We start from the raw sequence: 22,608 nt of genomic DNA on the forward strand, positions 1-22,608 counted from the left end.
ATCCTGAAGAACTCCCCAGTCCTTAACAATTACAAGCACACCCATAACATGATGCAGCCACCACTATGCTTGAAAATATGGAGAGTGGTACTCAGTAATGTGTTGTATTGGATTTGCCCCAAACATAACACTTTGTATTCAGGACAAAAAGTTAAGTGCTTTGTCAAATTTTTTTCAGTATTAATATAGTGCCTTGTTGCAAACAGGATACATGTTCTGTAATATTTGTATTCTGTACAGGCTTTCTTCTTTTCACTCTGTAAATTAGGTTAGAATTGTGGAGTAACTACAATGTTGTTGATCCATCCTCAGTTTTCTCCTATCACAGCCATTAAACTCTGTAACTGTTTTAAAGTCACCATTGGCCTCATGGTGAAATCCCTGAGCGGTTTACTTCCCCTCTGGCATCTGCGTTAGGAAGGACGCTTGTATATTTGGAGTAACTGGGTGTATTGATACACCATCCAAAGTGTAATTAATAACTTCACCATGCTCAAAGGTATATTCAGCCTCTGATTTTTTAATTTTTTACCCATCTACCAATCGGTGCCCTTCTTTGTGAGGCATTGGAAAACCTCCCTGGACTTTGTGGTTGAATCTGTTTAAAATTCACTGCTTGACTGAGGGACCTTACAGATCATTTTATGTGTGGAGATGAGGTAGTCGTTCAAAAAAACATGTTAAACACTTATTGCACACAGAGTGAGTCCATGCAACTTATTATGTGACTTGTTAAGCACATTTTTACTCCTGAACTTATTTAGGCTTGGCGTAACAAAGGGGCTGAATACTTATTGGCTCAAGACATTTCAGCTTTTCATTTTTTAGTTAATTTGTTTAAAAAAATTGAGAAACATAATTCCACTTTGACATTATGGGGTATTGTGTGTAGGCCAGTGACACATCTCTATTTTAATCTATTTTAAATTCAGGCTGTAACACAACAACATTTGGAAAAAGTCAAGGGGTGTGAATACTTTCTGAAGGCACTGTATATAATAATAATAATAAATAATAATAATAATATACCATTTAGCAGATGCTTTTATCCAAAGCGACTTACAGTCATGCGTACATACATTTTTGTGTATGGGTGGTCCCGGGGATCGAACCCACTACCTTGGCGTTACAAGCGCCGTGCTCTACCAGTTGAGCTACAGAGGACCACATATATATCACAGCTCTTTGTATTACAACGACACTGCATTATTCCCCTTGTGTAATTACAAAAAACGCTCACCTCCAACACTATACAATTTCAATGTAGTTACTAAAGTAGTAATGGTACATGTATTTGTATCAAACCATTCGGTACGGGAACCTCTGTTCGGTGTCCACTGTGAACCTGAATGAATACATGAAAAAAAAAATTATTAAAACACTAGGCTATTCCGTTAAAACAACTAGCGCTTATGTGCACATTGTGATCAAAATTCAAATCTTAATAGGTGCATTTCAAACTGTAATTTTGTGAGGCGCAGCCGGGAACTAGTTATGTATGAGTGTTGGGGTCGATTAACCAGAATTGGAGGATACTCCATCATTTAGTAGGAAATCAACTAAATATATTGCATTTATTAGAGCATTAAATGATTTGCTCAAGATGGTAAGACATTAACAAAATGCATAAGTGATTCGTATTTTCCTTCAACTGTCTGAAGAGGCAATGGGAGCGGGAATGCCTCCATCTGTGTGTTCGTGTTTGTCTGCCACTATGTTGACGTCAGCTTGATGCTAATGACAACCTCTTCTGGTAGATGTAAAGGCTTTCCCAAAAACCTTCTCAATTAAATGTTAACTACAAAGTAGACTATGCATATCTGGCAGAATTATATAATGATTATTTGCATCAATCCTGTGGTGAACGGGAAGGATAGATATAGCGCACATAGAACATATCTACCGCTTCTTAGACTTGCTTTCAAGTAGAATGACAGATCTATAACTCACATTTCTATGTGAATTTGAAGGTCTCGCCCAAAAAGTTACATATTGTCACTTTAAAGGGTATCTACACCCAAAAAGGAAATGTCTTAGATTTTTCCCAGACCTAAAAAAAATGGTCTCCTGTTGTGGTTTAAGCATTTTAGACATTGAACGTTAGACATTGAACATCTATACCCAAACTGGCTCAAACGAGCTTATTCCATCCCCAAACACCATGCTAGATCTGAGTAGGTCAGTTAGTTTTGCACTTACAGTGAGGGAAAAAAGTATTTGATCCCCTGCTGATTTTGTACGTTTGCCCACTGACAAAGACATGATCAGTCTATACTTTTAATGGTAGGTTTATTTGAACAATGAGAGACAGAATAACAACATAAAAATCCAGAAAAACGCATGTCAAAAATGTTATAAATTGATTTGCATTTTAATGAGGGAAATAAGTATTTGACCCCTCTGCAAAACATGACTTAGTACTTGGTGGCAAAACCCTTGTTGGCAATCACAGAGGTCAGATGTTTCTTGTAGTTGGCCACCAGGATTGCACACATCTCAGGAGGGATTTTGTCCCACTCCTCTTTGCAGATATTCTCCAAGTCATTAAGGTTTCGAGGCTGACGTTTGGCAACTCGAACCTTCAGCTCCCTCCACAGATTTTCTATGGGATTAAGGTCTGGAGACTGGCTAGGCCACTCCAGGACCTTAATGTGCTTCTTCTTGAGCCACTCCTTTGTTGCCTTGGCCGTGTGTTTTGGGTCATTGTTATGCTGGAATACCCATCCACGACCCATTTTCAATGCCCTGGCTGAGGGAAGGAGGTTCTCACCCAAAATTTGACGGTACATGGCCCCGTCCATCGTCCCTTTGATGCGGTGAAGTTGTCCTGTCCCCTTCGCAGAAAAACACCCCTAAAGCATAATGTTTCCACCCCCATGTTTGACGGTGGGGATGGTGTTCTTGGGGTCATAGGCAGCATTCCTCCTCCAAACACGGCGAGTTGAGTTGATGCCAAAGAGCTCGATTTTGGTCTCATCTGACCACAACACTTTCACCCAGTTCTCCTCTGAATCATTCAGATGTTCATTGGCAAACTTCAGACGGGCATGTATATGTGCTTTCTTGAGCAGGGGGACCTTGCGGGCGCTGCAGAATTTCAGTCATTCACGGCGTAGTGTGTTAACAATTGTTTTCTTGGTGACTATGGTCCCAGCTGCCTTGAGATCATTGACAAGATCCTCCCATGTAGTTCTGGGCTGATTCCTCACCATTCTCATGATCATTGCAACTCCACGAGGTGAGATCTTGCATGGAGCCCCAGGCCGAGGGAGATTGACAGTTCTTTTGTGTTTCTTCCATTTGCGAATAATCGCACCAACTGTTGTCACCTTCTCACCAAGCTGCTTGGCGATGGTCTTGTAGCCCATTCCAGCCTTGTGTCGGTCTACAATCTTGTCCCTGACATCCTTGGAGAGCTCTTTGGTCTTGGCCATGGTGGAGAGTTTGGAATCTGATTGATTGATTGCTTCTGTGGACAGGTGTCTTTTATACAGGTAACAAACTGAGATTAGGAGCACTCCCTTTAAGAGTGTGCTCCTAATCTCAGTTTGTTACCTGTATAAAAGACACCTGGGAGCCAGAAATCTTTCTGATTGAGAGGGGGTCAAATACTTATTTCCCTCATTAAAATGCAAATCAATTTATAACATTTTTGACATGCGTTTTTCTGGATTTTTTTGTTATTCTGTCTCTCACTGTTCAAATAAACATACCATTAAAATTCTAGACTGATCATTTCTTTGTCAGTGGGCAAACGTACAAAATCAGCAGGGGATCAAATACTTTTTTCCCTCACTGTAGATAGCTGGCTTTCTTTTTTGTTTTTTTATAATCTACTAGCAACATAACATGACAAAATGCGTTGGGCACTAGTACCTACTTACCTGATTCGCCTCCATCACCAAAGCTGCCCGCTGTCTTGCTGTAACACCAGTCGTGTCAGTGGACTTGGAGTCTATATGGACACAGAACCCCTTTTTACTAGCCTCAGATTCATGGTGAATCTAGTCTTCCACTGTTGGTAGCCATCGTAATCCTTTGGGACAAAGTGAGACTGAAGCGCCAGGGATTTCCCCGAAACCATTCTGCCCCAAGCTGTCCAACTTTTTTCCCAATAGACCAAACACGCCTACCGGTAAACAGTGCACCCTCCTCTTGACGTCAAAGCCTCAATGTATTGTTGGTATGAGTTTATGATAAATGTAATTCAAATTGCGAAAATATAAGTTTATAATTATTTATTTCTTAATAAGCTTTTGCATAAAGACTGTTTTTAGAGGGAATATCACCAAGCTACATGGTTAGATTTATGGAAATATATTGCGCAACCTTCCCTTTTAATATAAAGTGTTACCCTGTTTTTCTATGAGGCATGGTAATACGGATATGATGCTGCTAAATCAACTTGATGATCCTAAAGATGTCAGTGACAGCTGCATTTCCTTCCATGACTAATGAGGAGAGAGGAGGCTAGTTAGAGATTACCTTTTGGATGCGTTCACCGATAAGTGGTTCACAAACTGATGTCTTTGGAAAAAATGTGCTAGTGAATATTGTTGATAGAGTGCAGTTTCAGTGTAAAAAAAAAACATTTACATGCAGTTTTTCCCCAGAACATTTTGAAATCTTAATGAATTAATGCATGCAGTTGATGTAAAAAATCGTTTCGTACATAAAGTTTTTTTTTTTTATCCTAACAACTGTCTGACTACTTTACAGACCCCCAAGAGATTTGGATTCGAAAGCTTGTGTGACCATTGGAGAGAAGGTACTATTTACCACATCTCATCTTATTCATGTTCACTGAACTGTTCAGTGTATTTTTCCAGTCTCTCACATTCTTACCTTTCGTCTACCACTGTGTTCTTCCCCACACGTTCCTTCGACTAAACCTTTATTTAAAACTGAAGCACATAAACTTCAGGTTTGACATCTGGGTGTAGTTGTTGTAACCTTATGTATACTGAGTTTTTAGATGGTACGAGGTAGACTGCAAACCGGATGTCTTTGTTTTCATTGAGAGCATGACGGTAAATGCAGTTGAGGCTGGCGGTGTAATGCCATCAGCCGCCACAGTAAACGGGACTTGCCGCCAGAGTTAAAATATTTCAACTTTTGCTGTCTGCCGTAGCGTTGTTTTCTACCGGATGTTGATTTGCACTGTTTGTTTACTGAAATCACCATAGCAACGCATACATTCATCACAGATAGAACAATGAGCCAGATATTTCACTGGATGTATAAATGTGAAGCATTCGATTGCCGTTTCCACTCACTACCAAATATGTTGATGAGAGGACGCCCAGTGGCTGGCAGTGGGAGAAGATGGAGCGAGATGGACTTTGGCCGACATTCTGCTAATTTTCTCATTGATGAGACATTTGATCTCCATACAGGTTTTTGTTTCCCAACCTAGAATCTGTAACAAACAGAGTGGACTGTGTTTTGTAGACTTTACATTTTGCCAAAGTTTAAAAAAATTGCATTGTTTAGAAGGAGTGCAAGGGAGAATTGAGTTATTACACGCACTTCGCAGAGTAGGCGTTCCCTAACGGAAATATGCAAATAAATGCTAGAATGCACCAATAGGATCTCACTAGCTCATGCTTGGCTCTGCCCACCTCCTTGCTCGTTCTGCCCACTATGATTCATTTGCTCCCATTGGAACTGACAGGCTCTGATCTATCTTGGGTTTGTTATAAAAATCTTTGCTGTCGTGCTGGCTTGCTTTTGCCATCGCCTTTCTTGCTTTCTTGTCCCACTATGCCGACTGCTATGGCGGTTTTTGCGTCCCTCGTCTGAACGCCGCATTAGGTTGAGTAAGGTCCTCTCTCTGTGGTCTGGATACAGAAAGCTGAAAGCTTGGCTCAATTAAGGGTCTGTGAGCCATATAGAACGCCCTAGCGAACATTACGACTCGGATTGAACACTTCTGATTGTAGGCAGACTGGAATGTGTTTTACTGCCTGACGGGCAGTAAAAATATTTATTTTAAACTGATCAAATAAGTGGAATTTTCCATTGGCAAAGATGCCGGCTTTTTTTCCTCTTATAATTTAGCCTGAAGTCAAAGTCAGGGCAGCCATTGATTTAGTTGTTCTTGTATGAAGTGAGAAAAGGACAGAAGATCCCATTCTTTACTTAAACCATTATTTTAGATGAAAAGGGTCATTTGCGGTGTCTTTGGACTCAGCCCCCCTTACCAGAGACTATATATATTTAGTGTTCTCAATGTTCAATGCTTTCCCTCTTGATAACAGCTGTTTGTTGGAGGAGTTGTTTGAATAAAGACAGCTCTGAGCTGAGGCAGCACTCTCAGACAAAGAGGAATACCCCCAGCCAGAATGACACTGTTGTTGGGAGATTAGACCTAGGTTTTCTTTTAGTGCTTTTCGCTCTCTGTTTCTAGTGACTCAATATTTTTACCCCTCTCAATTTTGTGTTCAGTGATTACATCAAGGAAGTAAGGGAGAAGGGAAGGAAGGGTGATTTTATTTTTTATTTGTTTATCTTATTACATCATCGTGTCACCCGTTTAATGTTTGAGCCTGACACTGCTCTCTTCCCTCTCTGCCTGTCCTGAGCAGAACTTTGTGGTGAAGGCAGATGACCTGGAGCAGATTGGCGAGCTGGGGAGAGGGGCGTATGGTGTGGTGGACAAGATGAGGCACATGCCCAGTGGCCTGATCATGGCAGTCAAGGTCTGCGACATTTGATGCTGTAACTGGTGTTCTCTTTAAGGGGATCTATGGCTATGTTTACACAGGCATCCCAATTCTGATCTTTTGCCCAATTATTGGCAAAAGAGCTGATATGATAGGTCAAAAGACCAATTAGTGGAAAAATATCAGAATTAGGCTGCATGTGTAAACGCGGCCTTTGTCAAGTTACTATAGGTGAGCACTTTGGCTTTATTTACACAGGCAGGCCAATTCTGATCTTTTCCCCACTAATTGGTCTTTTGACCAATCAGATCAGCTCTTACGCCAACAATTGGGCAAGAGATCAGAATTGGGCTGCCTGTGTAAACACAGCCATGGTGACGGCTATTGATGTAATAAGTTGGATGGATGGATGGATGGATTTGATGTCCTTTCTCTCCCACCCTAGAGGATCCGTGCCACAGTGAACAACCAGGAACAGAAGAGACTGTTGATGGACCTGGACATCTCTATGAGGACAGTAGACTGCTTCTACACAGTCACCTTCTACGGCGCACTCTTCAGAGAGGTAGCCAGCTTCTTTATAAAAAATAATAAAACATTAAAATAAAATAATATTTAATACTTAAGTCTTATGTAGTGTTTTTCTAAAATCCAAAGACGCTTTACAATCAACAACCTTTAGGTGTAGCCTATTTTAATTGTTTATTAATTGTTTTAGTGTATTTGGATCCCCATAAGTTGTTAAAATCACAACAGCTACTCTTCTTGGGTTTCCTCTACTGCTGATCTAGTTCATTACTATGTTGAACAATGTCATTACATAGATGTCGGAGGACAGAGCCTTGTAAAGATGCTGTCAAATATATTGGCACCCTTACACTTTACAATGGAGTGCAACAGTTTTTTTATCTTTTCAAAACTAGTTGGATGGCTATTTTTACCCAGTAGGCACCTGCAACATACAAAGAGGAGGATACATGACACTTTCCAAGGATCACTCCGTCTCCAACCAAAATAATCCGATTTTTGAATAATTTAGTCCAGGCCATTTTTGACTATGAAGTGCAAAATCTTAATTTCAGTTTTGATCAGTTGTAAATCAAACAAAATGTGAACACCAAAAGTTTTTTTTAAATGTCAACTTATTTTAGAAGAAATTGTGAATCATGCATGGGTGCCTATATATTTGACTCATCTGTATGTTCAGAGAAGCAGTTATTAGCAACTTACTTTGTCGTCTTCATATCAACAAAAATATGTGGACACCCCTTCAAATTAGTGGATTCGGCTATTTCAGCCACACCCGTTGCTGACAGGTGTATAAAATCGAGCACACAGCCATGCAATCTCCATAGACAAACATTGGCAGTAGAATGGCCTTACTGAAGAGCTCAGTGACTTTCAACGTGGCACCTTCATAAGATGCCACCTTTACAACAAGTCAGTTTGTCAAATTTCTGCCCTGCTAGAGCTGCCCCGGTCAACTGTAAGTGCTGTTATTGTGAAGTGGAAACGTCTAGGTGCAACAACATCTCAGCTGTGAAGTGGTAGGCCACACAATCTCACAGAACGGGACCGCCGAGTGCCGAAGCGCAATGTGCAATAAAATCATCTGTCCTCGGTTGCAACACTCACTACCGAGTTCCAAACTTCCTCTGGAAGCAACATCAGTACAATAACTGTTTGTCGGGAGCTTCATGAAATGGGTTTCCATGGCCGAGCAGGCGCACGCACACAAGCCTAAGATTACCATGCGCAATGCCAAGCGGCGGCTGGAGTGGTGTAAAGCTCGCCGCCATTGGACTCTGGAGCAGTGGAAACGCGTTCTCAGGAGTGATGAATCACGCTTCACCATCTGGCAGTCTGAAGGACACATTTGGGTTTGGTGGATGCCAGGAGAACGCTACCTGCCCGAATGCATAGTGCCAACTGTAAAGTTCGGTGGAGGAGGAATAATGGTCTGGGGCTGTTTTTCATGGTTAAGGCTAGGCCCCTTAGTTCCAGTGAAGGGAAATCTTAACGCTACAGCATACAATGACATGCTAGATGATTCTGTTCTTCCAACTTTGTGGCAACAGTTTGGGGAAGGCCGTTTCCTGTTTCAGCATGCCAATGCCCCCGTGCACAAAGTGAGGTCCATACAGAAATGGTTTGTCAAGATCAGTGTGGAAGAACTTAACTGGCCTGCACAGAGCCCTAACCTCAACCCCATCGAACACCTTTGTGATGAATTGGAACGCCGGCTGCGAGCCAGGCCTAACTAATGCTCTTGTGGCTGAATGGAAGCAAGTCCCCGCGGCAATGTTCCAACATCTAGTGGAAAGACTTCCCAGAAGAGTGGAGGCTGTTATAGCAGCAGAGGGGGGACCAACTCCATTTTAATGCCCATGATTTTGGAATGAGATGTTCGACGAGCAGGTGTCCACATACTTTTGGTCATGTAGTGTATCTGGAACATAAGACTTCCTGATTTACACAAGACATTGTACTGTAGGACTGGGCTGCCATCCAGACAGACAAGTACCATGAGCTATTTTCCTTATGTCGAGATGTCAGTTGATAGAACCTTGTATGTTGTAGTCAAGAGAAACCAATAAAGAATTCCTGATACCGGATGTAGTTACCTACCGCTTGAAGAGAGCGTTCCACAGGATATCCCTCCGCAGTGGACCACATTGGAAAAAGCTCCTTCCTGTTAGCCAATCTGTGTCTCTGGAATGTGGTTCTGTTTTTCCAATCCTTCCCTCTACCGCTCTCTCTATAGCCCAATTTTTCCGTTCCCAATACCGTTCTCCTACATCCCTCTACCCCTCTCTCCATCCCGGTACCTCCCCCTCACCCCCTTAACCCCTAAACTCTCACCCCAATCTGACCTTCCCATGTTTTACCTGTGTTCCCAGGGTGATGTGTGGATCTGTATGGAGCTGATGGACACCTCTCTGGATAAGTTTTACAAGCAGGTGATCGATAAAGGCATGACCATCCCTGAAGACATCCTGGGAAAGATGGCCGTCTCGGTGAGTAGGACTACTTCTTTACGCCGTTTCCTCATGTAAATAGGACTAACTATGTTACATCAGTCACCCTAGAGACCAAGAGGAATATTACATGTGTTATGTGTAGGACAGGGTTTCCGTTAGCTGGTAATTGCCGGCTTTTGGCCGATTTAAAATAAATGAAAAGCTGATGAATAGAATTGTAGCCGGCCAAATTGTCCAGGGCTGTCCAGCTGCTGAGGAGAGAGAGAGAAAGCGAGAGAGGAGCCTTGGCCTAGGCTACTGTTGATTGCGAAGATGGAGGCCTTTTTCATTGAAAGTTAGAGGGTATGCCTATAGTGAAAGCCTACAATGCAGGGCATTTTAGTCGCATTTTGCGACCCTTAGACTTGGCTGTGCAAGTACAATAAAAAATGTGTTCGCATCGGTGCGGGCTGCACATTCATTCACCTCACAAAAAACATCCTCTTTTTTTTTTAGGAGGCTAAAACCATGATTTGGTCAAACAGTAAAGTATCCTCATGATTCCTGTAGTAGAAGTGTGGGCCTGCATGCCCCTGTACCTGTTTTGCTGGCGCCTTCTGCTGTGTTGAGCAGCCGCTCGCTCTCTCTTTTCCCAGGGGAAAAATCATTTTCCAGGTGAAAGAAAAGTGTTCTGATTGCTGTTCCAATTGCTGGAAAAAAAAAACAGCTATCCTGTTGTCACAGATGGGGAGAGGATGTTCTCAGCTTTCTGTACGTACATTATCATTAGCCTATTGGGTACGGTAGTCACTAGCCTTTCTTGGTAATAGCAGCAATATAGCCTGTTCAGGTCTTTTTAGGCATTTTCTTTGGCCAAAGTAAGTTCCAACTGTAATGTTGTGTTTGCCACAATATAATATCCTGCTCATATTTTCCCTATAAACAATAGCTTGACTTACTTTTTGATATTATCCTGATAAAGTTAAGAAACGTTTGTGAAGGTTTGGTGTGGTGTGGCTATTAGCATATTATACTGCAGGCCTATGATATGAAGGCAGTGCACCCCGGCGCTACAACTGACTCCAACCGACAGTTGAACTTCAGGTGAGGAAGAATGTTTTTAGGCCTACCGGATTTACTCCTATAATCTAACAATATAATACTTATCTTTATAAAAAATATTCTAATTGAAAATTAACAAATTAGCCTCCTGCCTTGCACAAATAAGTATTCACCCCCCTTTTTGTTGTGTTAAAACCTGGAATTAAAAAGGATTTAATTGGTATTTTTAACATTTGATTTACACAACATACTTAACACCTTTTTAAGGTGCAAAGATTTTTTTGTGACAAAAGTTTATAAAAAAAAAAAAAAAATACATGTGTTGGTTGCATAAGTATTCACCCCCCAGAGTCAATACTTGGTAGAAGCACCTTTGGCAGCAATTACAGCTGTGAGTCTTTTTGGGTAAGTCTCTATCAGCTTTGCACACCTGGATCCTGCAATATTTGGTCCATTCTTCTTGACAAAGTTGATCAAGCTTAGTCAAGTTGGATGTGGACCATTGGTGAACAGCAATTTTCCAGTCTTGCCACAAATTCTCAGTTGGATAGAGGTCTGGGCATTGACTGGGCTATTCTAAGACATTCAGGTTGTTGTTTTTAAACCACTCCAGTGTAGCTTTGGCTGTGTGTTTAGGGTAATTATCCTGCTGGAAGGTGAACCTCTGCCCCAATCGCAGGTCTCTTGCAGACTGAAACAGGTTTCTGTGGATTTGGCTCCATCCATCGTGCCCTCAATCCTGACCAGTTTCCCAGTCCCTGCCGATGAAAAGCATCCCCATAACATGACGCTGCCACCACCATGCTTCACCATGGGGATGGTGTTCTCAGGGCGATGAGCAGTCTTGGCTTTGACCAGAGAACCTTTTTCCACATGTTTGCTATGTCTCCCACATGTCTTTTGGCAAAAATCCAAACAGGATTTGATATGTTTTTATTTTTTTACAGCAATGGCTTTCTTCTCAGCACTCTTCCATAAAGCCCAGCTTTGTGGAGCACCTGGGTACTAGTTGTCCCATGGACAGTTTCTCCCGTCTCAGCTGTGGATCTCTCCAGCTCCTTCACAGTTACCATTGGCCTCTTGGTTGCTTCTCTGAGCTAATGCCCTCCTTACCCGGTCACTGAGTTTCGGTGGATGGCCTTCTCTAGGCAGAGTCGCGGTTGTGCCATTTCTTTCGATTTATTTATAACGGATTTAACGGTGCGCCGGGGGATCTCTCTCTCTCTCTCTCTCTCTCTCTCTCTCTTCCTTTTATATATATATATTTTATATTAATAGAATACATTGGAGGCCTATATCAATAGATATTTATATCAATAAATCTCCGACAGCTGAACCATGAGGTGGATTATTTATTGTTTTAGGAAAACAGAAACCAATAAAACAATAGGCTATAAAGATTTGCATATACTACACATCTAAACACTTGTTTTTTATTATTTTTTTGTAATTAGTTATAGGCTGTTTTTAAGGACACGTAAATGTGGCTCATTTGACTAATATCCCTTGTTTATTGATGGTGCTGACTGCGTGGGTGGACTGCGTAATGGGTTCCTCACCCAGTGTATAATGGATGACCGGTAACGGTAAAATTCTCAAATGTCAGATAAATTAAAAAGTCTTCATGGTCACTTGTCTGACGCCAAATTTTCCTAATGTAGGAAAAGTATTCTTGCCTTCAGAAAGTATTCACGCCCTTGAACTTTTCCACATTTTTGTTGTGTTACAGCCCAAATTTAAAATGGATTAAATTAGATTTTGTTTTGCCACTGGTCTCCACACAATACCCCATAATGTCAAAGTGTAATTATGTTTTCCAAATTTTTGTACTAATTCATACAAAAATGAAAAGCTGAAATGTCCCCTTTGTTATGGTAAGCCTAAACAAGTTCAAGAGTAAAAATGTCCTTATCAAATCGCATAATAAGTTGCATGGACTCATACCGTGTTCAATAATAGTGTTAACGTGATTTTTGAATGACTACCCCATCTCTGTACCCCACACATACAATTACAGTGGCTTGCAAAAGTATTCACCCCCCTTGGCATTTTTCCTATTTTGTTGCCTTATAACCTGGAATTAAAATTGATTTTTGGGGGGTTTGTATCATTTGATTTACACAACATGCCTACCACTTTGAAGATGCAAAAACATTTTTGGGGTGAAACAACAAGAAATAAGACAAAAAAACAGAACTTGAGCGTACATAACTATTCACCCCCCCCCCCCCCCAAAGTCAGTACTTTGTAGAGCCACCTTTTGCAGAAATTACGGCTGAAAGTCTCTTGGGGTAAGGCATGACCATCCCTGAAGACATCCTGGGAAAGATGGCCGTACAGCAATCTTGGGGTACAGCTGCAAGTCTCTTCAAGGCAAAACTGCTCCAGCTCCTTCAAGTTGGATGGGTTCCGATGGTGTACAGCAATCTTTAAGTCATACCACAGATTCTCAATTGGATTGAGGTCTGAGCTTTGACTAGGCCATTCCAAGATATTTAAATGTTTCCCCTTAAACTACTCAAGTGTTGCTTTAGCAGTATGCTTAGGGTCATTGTCCTGCTGGAAGGTGAACCTCCGTCCCAGTCTCAAATCTCTGGAAGACTGAAACAGGTTTCCCTCCAATAATTTCTCTGTATTTAGCACCATCCATCATTCCTTCAGTTCTGACCAGTTTCCCAGTCCCTGCCGATGAAAAGCATCCCCACAGCATGATGCTGCCACCACCATGCTTCTGGGGATGGTGTTCTCAGGGTGATGAGAGGTGTTGGGTTTGCGCCAGACATAGCGTTTTCCTTGATGGCCAAAAAGCTCAATTTTAGTCTCATCTGACCAGAGTACCTTCTTCCATATGTTTGGGGAGTCTCTCACATGCCTTTTGGTGAACACCAAACGTGTTTCCTTATTATTTTCTTTAAGCAATGGCTTTTTTCTGGCCACTCTTCCGTAAAGCCCAGCTCTGTGGAGTATACGGCTTAAAGTTGTCCTATGGACAGATACCTTTGCAGCTCCTTCAGGGTTATCTTTGGTCTCTTTGTTGCCTCTGATTAATGCCCTCCTTGCCTGGTCTGTGAGTTTTGTTGGGCAGCCCTCTCTTGGCAGGTTTGTTGTGGTGCCATATTCTTTCCATTTTTTTATAATGAATTTAATGGTGCTCCATGGGATGTTCAAAGTTTCGGATATTTCTTTATAACCCAACCCTGATCTGTACTTCTCCACAACTTTGTCCCTGACCTGTTTGGAGAGCTCCTTGGTCTTCATGGTGCCGCTTGCTTGGTGGTGCCCCTTGCTTAGTGGGTTGCAGACTCTGGGGCCTTTCAGAACAGGTGTGTGTGTATATATACTGAGATCATGTGACACTTAGATTGCACACAGGTGGACTTTATTTAACTAATTATGTGACCTCTGAAGGTAATTGGTTGCACCAGATCTTATTTAGGGGCTTCATAGCAAAGGGGGTGAATACATATGCACGCACCACTTTTCCGTGATGTATTTTTTAGACTTTCTTGAAACAAGTTATTTTTTTCATTTCACTTCACCAATTTGACTATTTTGTGTATGTCCATTACATGAAATCCAAATAAAAATCCATTTAAATTACAGGTTGAAATGCAACAAAATAGGAAATACGCCAAGGGGGATGAATACTTTTGCAAGGCACTGTATATGTAAGGTCCCTCTGTCGAGCAGTGAATTTCAAACTTACATTCAACCACAAAGACCAGGGAGTTTTTCCAATGCCTCGCAAAGAAGGGCACCGATTTGGTAGATGAGTAAAAATTCAAAAACCAGACACTGAATATCCCTTTGAGCGTAGTGAAGTTATTAATTAGGCTTTGGATGGTGTATCAATACACCCAGTCACTACAAAGATACATGCGTTCTTCCTAACTCAGTTGCCGGAGAGTAAGGAAACTGCTCAGGGATTTCAACATGAGGCCAATGGTCATTTTAAAATATTTACAGAGTTTAATTGTTGTGATATGCAAGTAATTCTGCAAAGAATGTGGCAAAGAAATTAACTTTTTGTCCTGAATACGAAGCATTATGTTTGGGGCAAATCTAACACAACACATCACTGAGTACCACTCTTCATGTTTTCCAGCATGGCGGTGGCTGCATCATGTTATGGGTATGCTTGTCATCTGCAATGACTAGGGAGTTTTTTTGTTGTTGAGGAAAATAAATGGCTAAATCCTCGAGGAAAGTGATTCGGTCTGGTTTCCAACAGACACTGGGAGACTAATTCAGCTTTTAGCAGGACAATAACCTAAAACACAAGGCCAAATCTACACTGGAGTTGCTTACCAAGATGACATTGAATGTTCCTGAGTGGACTAGTTACAGTTTTGACTCAACTCGGCTTGAAAATCTATGGCAAGAAAATGGCTGTCTAGCATGGCTGTCTAGCAATGATCAACAATCATCTTGACAGAGCTTGAAGAATAAAAAAAAAAAGAAGAATAGGCTAATATTGTACAATCCGGGTGTGCAAAGCTCCTAGAGACTTACCCAGAAAGGCTCACAGCTGTGTTCGCCGCCAAAGGTGCTTCTACAAAATATTGACTCCGGTGGTATGAAAACGTATGTAAATTAGATATTTCTGTATTGAATTTCAATTCATTTTCCCAAATGTCTAAAAACATGTTTTCACTTTGTCATTATGGGGTATTGTGTGTAAAGAAAAATAATATATTTAATCCATTTTGAATTCAGGCTGTAGCACAACAAAATGTGGAATAGGTCAAGGGGTATGAATACTTTCTGAAGGCACTGTACAAAAATGTAAACGCAACAATTTCAAAGATTTTACGGAGTTATAGTTCATATAAGGAAATCAGTCAATTGAAATAAGTAGGCCTTCATCTATGTATTTCACATGACTGGGAATACAGATATGCGTATGTTGGTCAAAGATACCTTAGAAAAAAGGTTGGGGCATGAATCAGAAAACTAGTCCGTGACCACCATTTGCCTCATGCAGCGTGACACATCTCCTTTGCATAGAGTTGATAAGGCTGTTGATTGTGGCCTGTGGAATGTTGTCCCACTCCTCTTCAATGGCTGTGCGAAGTTACTTGATATTGGCGGGAACTAGAACATACTATGGAGCACTCTGTTCACAATGTTGACATCAGCAAACAGCTCCCCCACACATCTGCCCGGTACAGTTGAAACCGGGATTCATCCGTGAAGAGCACACTTCTCCAGCGTGCCAGTGGCCATCGAAGGTGAGCATTTGCCCACTGAAGTCGGTTACGACGACGAACTGCGGTCAGGTCAAGACCCTGGTGAGGACGACGAGCACGCAGATGAGCTTCCCTGAGACGGTTTCTGACAGCTTGTGCAGAAATTCTTCGGTTGTGCAAACCCACAGTTTCATCAGCTGTCCTGGTGGCTGGTCTCAGATGATCCTGCAGGTGAACGAGCTGGATGTGGAGGTCCTAGATGGCGTGGTTACAGATGGTCTGCGGTTGTGAGGCCGGTTGGATGTAATGTCAAATTCTCTAAAACGTATGGTTTTCTTTCCGTTTTATTATTTAAAAAATGTAATATATATATTTGTTCATATTTTTTTTATATTTGTTTTTAGGCGGTAGATCAGCTTTAATATTGCAGATAGATTGTAACTTCCATCAATGTAATTGTCTGCATCACTTCCAATCCCCCATATATTATTTCCCGCATATATGTGTGTGTATAGCAATATATACACATATATACACATACAGTGGGGAGAACAAGTATTTGATACACTGCCGATTTTGCAGGTTTCCTACTTACAAAGCATGTAGAGGTCTGTCATTTTTATCATAGGTACACTTCAACTGTGAGAGACGGAATCTAAAACAAAAATCCAGAAAATCACATTGTATGATTTTTAAGTAATTAATTAGCATTTTATTGCATGACATAAGTATTTGATACATCAGAAAAGCAGAACTTAATATTTGGTACAGAAACCTTTGTTTGCAGTTACAGAGATCATACGTTTCCTGTAGGTCTTGACCAGGTTTGCACACACTGCAGCAGGGATTTTGGCCCACTCCTCCATACAGACCTTCTCCAGATCCTTCAGGTTTCGGGGCTGTCGCTGGGCAATACGGACTTTCAGCTCCCTCCAAAGATTTTCTATTGGGTTCAGGTCTGGAGACTGGCTAGGCCACTCCAGGACCTTGAGATGCTTCTTACGGAGTCACTCCTTAGTTGCCCTGGCTGTGTGTTTCGGGTCATTGTCATGCTGGAAGACCCAGCCACGACCCATCTTCAATGCTCTTACTGAGGGAAGGAGGTTGTTGGCCAAGATCTCGCGATACATGGCCCCATCCATCCTCCCCTAAATACGGTGCAGTCGTCCTGTCCCCTTTGCAGAAAAGCATCCCCAAAGAATGATGTTTCCACCTCCATGCTTCACGGTTGGGATGGTGTTCTTGGGGTTGTACTCAACCTTCTTCTTCCTCCAAACACGGCAAGTGGAGTTTAGACCAAAAAGCTCTATTTTTGTCTCATCAGACCACATGACCTTCTCCCATTCCTCCTCTGGATCATCCAGATGGTCATTGGCAAACTTCAGACGGGCCTGGACATGCGCTGGCTTGAGCTGGGGGACCTTGCGTGCGCTGCAGGATTTTTATCCATGACGGCGTAGTGTGTTACTAATGGTTTTCTTTGAGACTGTGGTCCCAGCTCTCTTCAGGTCATTGACCAGGTCCTGCTGTGTAGTTCTGGGCTGATCCCTCACCTTCTTCATGATCATTGATGCCCCACGAGGTGAGATCTTGCATGGAGCCCCAGACCGAGGGTGATTGACCGTTATCTTGAACTTCTTCCATTTTCTAATAATTGCGCCAACAGTTGTTGCCTTCTCACCAAGCTGCTTGCCTATTGTCCTGTAGCCCATCCCAGCCTTGTGCAGGTCTACAATATTATCCCTGATGTCCTTACACAGCTCTCTGGTCTTGGCCATTGTGGAGAGGTTGGAGTCTGTTTGATTGAATGTGTGGACAGGTGTCTTTTATACAGGTAACGAGTTCAAACAGGTGCAGTTAATACAGGTAATGAGTGGAGAACAGGAGGGCTTCTTAAATAAAAACTAACAGGTCTGTGAGAGCCTTAATTCTTACTGGTTGGTAGGTGATCAAATACTTATGTCATGCAATAAAATGCAAATGAATTACTTAAAAATCGTACAATGTGATTTTCTGGATTTTTGTCTTAGATTCCGTCTCTCACAGTTGAAGTGTACCTATGATAAAAATGACAGACCTCTACATGCTTTGTAAGTAGGAAAACCTGCAAAATCGGCAGTGTATCAAATACTTGTTCTCCCCACTGTATGTTTGTGTGTGTGTGTGTGTATATATATATATATATATATATATATATATATATATACGTACATACAGTTGAAGTCGGAAGTTTACATACACCATAGCCAAATACATTTAAACTCAGTCTTTCGCAATTCCTGATATTTAATCCTAGGAACAATTCCATGTCCAGGATCACCACTTTATTTTAAGAATGTGAAATGTCAGAATAATAGTAGAGAGAATGATTGATTTATTTCAGCTTTTATTTATTTCATCACATTCCCAGTGGGTCAGAAGTTTACATACATTCAATTAGTATTTGGTAGCATTGCCTTTAAATTGTTTAACTTGGGTCAAGGACATTTCTAAGTGACCCCAAACTTTTGAACGGTTGTGTGTGTGTATATATATACACACACATCCTTTTTAGAAATATATTTTCCTTTATTACTTTCCAACCCCACCACCCCTCCCCTAATTGGAGTAAACTCGTGAACAACAACGCTTAGACCAATACTTCCAGCTTATACGTACTATATACATTTTATGGACACAGTCAATTAAAACAATAGTTTTATTTCGTTTGTTTTTACTCCTGAACTTCCTCTACCCTCAACCTCTCCGATCATTTTCATGATGTCCATCCGGTTTGCTGGATGTGGAGGTCCTGGGCTGGCGTGGTTACACGTGGTCTGCGGTTATGAGGCCGGTTGGATGTACTCTCAAATTCTCTAAAACTACATTGGAGGCGGCTTATGTTAGGGAAATGAACATTAAATTATCTGGCAACAGCTCTGGTGGACATTCCTGCAGTCAGCATGCCAATTGCATGCTCCCTCAAAGTTTGAGACATCTGTGGCATTGTTTGTAAACTCAGCAAAAAAAGAAACGTCCTCTCACTGTCAACTGCGTTTATTTTCAGCAAACTTAACAAGTGTAAATATTTGTATGAACATAACAAGATTCAACAACTGAGACAGGAACTGAACAAGTTCCACAGACATGTGACTAACAGAAATTGAATAATGTGTCCCTGAACAAAGGGGGGGGGGGGGGGGGGGGGGGGGGGGGGGGGGGGGGTCAAAATCAAAAGTAACAGTCCGTATCTGGTGTGGCTACCAGCTGCATTAAGTACTGCAGTGCATCTCCTCCTCATGGACTGCACCAGATTTGCCAGTTCTTGCTGTGAGATGTTACCCCACTCTTCCACCAAGGCACCTGCAAGTTCCCTGACATTTCTGGGGGGAATGGCCTTAGCCCTCACCCTCCAATCCAACAGGTCCCAGACGTGCTCAATGGGATTGAGATCCGGGCTCTTCGCTGGCCATGGCAGAACACTGACATGCCTGTCTTGCAGGAAATCACGCACAGAACGAGCAGTATGGCTGGTGGCATTGTCATGCTGGAGGGTCATGTCAGGATGAGCCTGCAGGAAGGGTACCACATGAGGGAGGAGGATGTCTTCCCTGTAAAGCACAGCGTTGAGATTGCCTGCAATGATAACAATCTCAGTCCGATGATGCTGTGATACACCGCCCCAGACCATGACGGACCCTCCACCTCCAAATCGATCCCGCTCCAGAGTACAGGCCTCTGTGTAATGCTCATTCCTTCGACGATAAACGCGAATCCTACCATCACCCTTGGTGAGACAAAACCGCGACTCGTCAGTGAAGAGCACTTTTTGCCAGTCCTGTGTGGTCCAGCGACGGTGGGTTTGTGCCCATAGGCGACGTTGTTGCCGGTGATGTCTGGTGAGGACCTGCCTTACAACAGGCCTACAAGCCCTCAGTCCAGCCTCTCTCAGCCTATTGCGGACAGTCTGAGCACTGATGGAGGGATTGTGCGTTCCTGGTGTAACTCGGGCTGTTGTTGTTGCCATCCTGTACCTGTCCCGCAGGTGTGATGTTCGGATGTACCGATCCTGTGCAGGTGTTGTTACACGTGGTCTGCCACTGCGAGGACGATCAGCTGTCCATCCTGTCTCCCTGTAGCGCTGTCTTAGGCGTCTCACAGTACGGACATTGCAATTTATTGCCCTGGCCACATCTGCAGTCCTCATACCTCCTTGCAGCATGCCTAAGGCACGTTCACGCAAATGAGCAGGGACCCTGGGCATCTTTCTTTTGGTGTTTTTCAGAGTCAGTAGAAAGGCCTCTTTAGTGTCCTAAGTTTTCATAACTGTGACCTTAATTGCCTACCGTCTGTAAGCTGTTAGTGTCTTAACGACCGTTCCACATGTGCATGTTCATTAATTGTTTATGGTTCATTGAACAAGCATGGGAAACAGTGTTTAAACCCTTTACAATGAAGATCTGTGAAGTTATTTGGATTTTTACAAATTATTTTTGAAAGACAGGGTCCTGAAAAAGGGACGTTTCTTTTTTTGCGCATGTTTATTCAGATTTATTACGGATGCCAAGGCAGCAGCTACTCTTCCTGGGGTCCAAACACATTAAGACACTTACATTACATATAAAACAAAACATACAACAGTATATCATATAACATTATTACTCCACTACATATCTACAATACAACATTTATAATACCCCCATACAACAATATTACAATGTGTACGTGTGTGTAGAGTGCGTGTGCTTGTATGAGTGTGTCTGTACGTGTGTGTGTCTCTTTACAGTCCCCTCTGTTCCATAAGGTGTATTTTGAACTGTAAAAAACATTTAGATCTGATTGTACTGCTTGCATCAGTTACCTGATTTGGAATAGAGTTCCATGTAGTCATGGCTCTATGTAGTACTGTGCGCCTCCCATAGTCTGGACTTGGGGATTGTGAAGAGACCTCTGGTGGCATATCTTGTGGGTTATGCATGGGTGTCCGATCTGTGTGCTTGTAGTTTAGACAAGACACCTCGGTACATTCAGCTTGTTAATCCTTCTTACAAAGACAAGTAGTGATGAAGTAAATCTCTCTTCCATTTTGAGCCATGAGAGATTGACATGCATATGATTGTTAGCTCCCCGTGTACATTTAAGGACCAGCTGTGCTGCCCTGTTCTGAGCCAATTGTAATTTTCCTATGTCCCTTTTTGTGTCACCTGACCACACGACTGAACAGTAGTCCAGGGGCGACAAAACTAGGGCCTGTAGGACATGCCTTGTTGATAGTGTTGTTAAGAAGGCAGAGCAGCGCTTTATTATGGACAGACTTCTCCCCATCTTAGCTGCTGTTGTATCAATATGTTTTGACCATGACAGTTTACAATCCAGGGTTACTCCGAGCAGTTTAGTCACCTCAACTTGCTCAATTTCGACATTATTCATTACAAGATTTAGTTGAGGTTTAGGGTTTAGTGAATGATTTGTCCCAAATACAATGCTTTTAGTTTTTGAAATATTTAGGACTAACTTATTCCTTGCCACCCATTCTGAAACTAACTGCAGCTCTTTAAGTGTTGCAGTCATTTCAGTCGCTGTAGTAGCTGACGTGTGTAGTGTTGAGTCATCCGCATACATAGACACACTGGCTTTACTCAAAGCCAGTGGCATGTCGTTAGTAAACAGCTGCCCTGGGGAATTCCTGATTCTACCTGGATTATGTTGGAAAGGATTCCATTAAAGAGATACATAATATACTATAATATACCTTGTTGTGTGACAACTGCACATTTTTGTGGCCTTTTATTGTCCCCAGCACAAGGTGCACCTGTGTAATGATCATGCTGTTTTAATCAGCTTCTTGATATGCCACACCTGTCAGGTGGATGGATTATTTTGGCAAAGGTGAAATGCTCACTAACAATTTGTGCACAACATTTGAGAGAAATAAGCTTTTTGTGCGTATGGAAAAGTTCTGGGATCTTTTTATTTCAGCTCATGAAACATGGGACCAGCACTTTACATGTTGCGTTTTTATATTTTTTGTTCAGTATATTAACGTCTCGCCGGTCTCTAGACCAAGAGGCGATGACTGTACATGGGTATACATGTTGTTAACTAAATTACTGAATTCATGCTAGATGTTTTAATATACTAAGAATTAATAAATAATAGATGCGACCATATGGGTGTGTCTGGGAAGTTGGACATGCATTCCCCATATTGATATCCTTCTCCAGCTGCTGATGTGTCTGTGTTCTGGTCTTATGTTCTAACCTTTAACCTCTCGCATTACAGACAGTGAAGGCTCTGGAACATCTGCACAGCAATCTGTCAGTAATCCACCGAGGTAAGAACAACCGCAGAGTTAAATACAACATTTTACATTAGGTATAGTATGTATGTCTCTATAGGGTACACCTTTTGAAACAGTTTGCACTAGTGGTCCATCCTTTAAATCTGGAAACTTTAGCGGTGAACCTGCCTCGTCCGTTTGCGATATTACAACAACAAAGACGTTACTTGAAACAACATTTTACATTCCATTTTTACAGATGTGTTTCGAGGGCTGTGTTGAGCGAGACAGATACACTGCTTCATAGTTATGTTGCTGAGGCTAAGGAAACCACTTTAAAAGATTATACATAATATACTATAATATACCTTGTAAGTCTGTATTGGACTATCTGACTCCAAAATCGGTGATGACCCTGTTTCTCTTTCACTTCCATCTCACGCCGCTCTCTCTCTCTCCTATTTCTCTGTTTT

General features: G+C 42.0%; 1 pseudogene across 1 annotated transcript in view; it reads left to right on the top strand.

Annotated features, from left to right (window-relative positions):
• Nucleotides 1–22,608, top strand: part of LOC311100375 (dual specificity mitogen-activated protein kinase kinase 6-like) — a 51,427-nt pseudogene that overhangs the window by 15,084 nt on the left and 13,735 nt on the right. Inside the window, exons 3-7 of the transcript XR_014615745.1 lie at nt 4,720–4,768; nt 6,588–6,701; nt 7,111–7,230; nt 9,566–9,682; nt 22,138–22,189. The product of XR_014615745.1 is annotated as a dual specificity mitogen-activated protein kinase kinase 6-like (transcript). The remainder of the gene's footprint in view (nt 1–4,719; nt 4,769–6,587; nt 6,702–7,110; nt 7,231–9,565; nt 9,683–22,137; nt 22,190–22,608) is intronic.

This window comes from Coregonus lavaretus (assembly GCF_964263955.1).
Source record: "Coregonus lavaretus genome assembly, chromosome: 25".
Lineage (NCBI taxonomy): Eukaryota > Metazoa > Chordata > Actinopteri > Salmoniformes > Salmonidae > Coregonus > Coregonus lavaretus.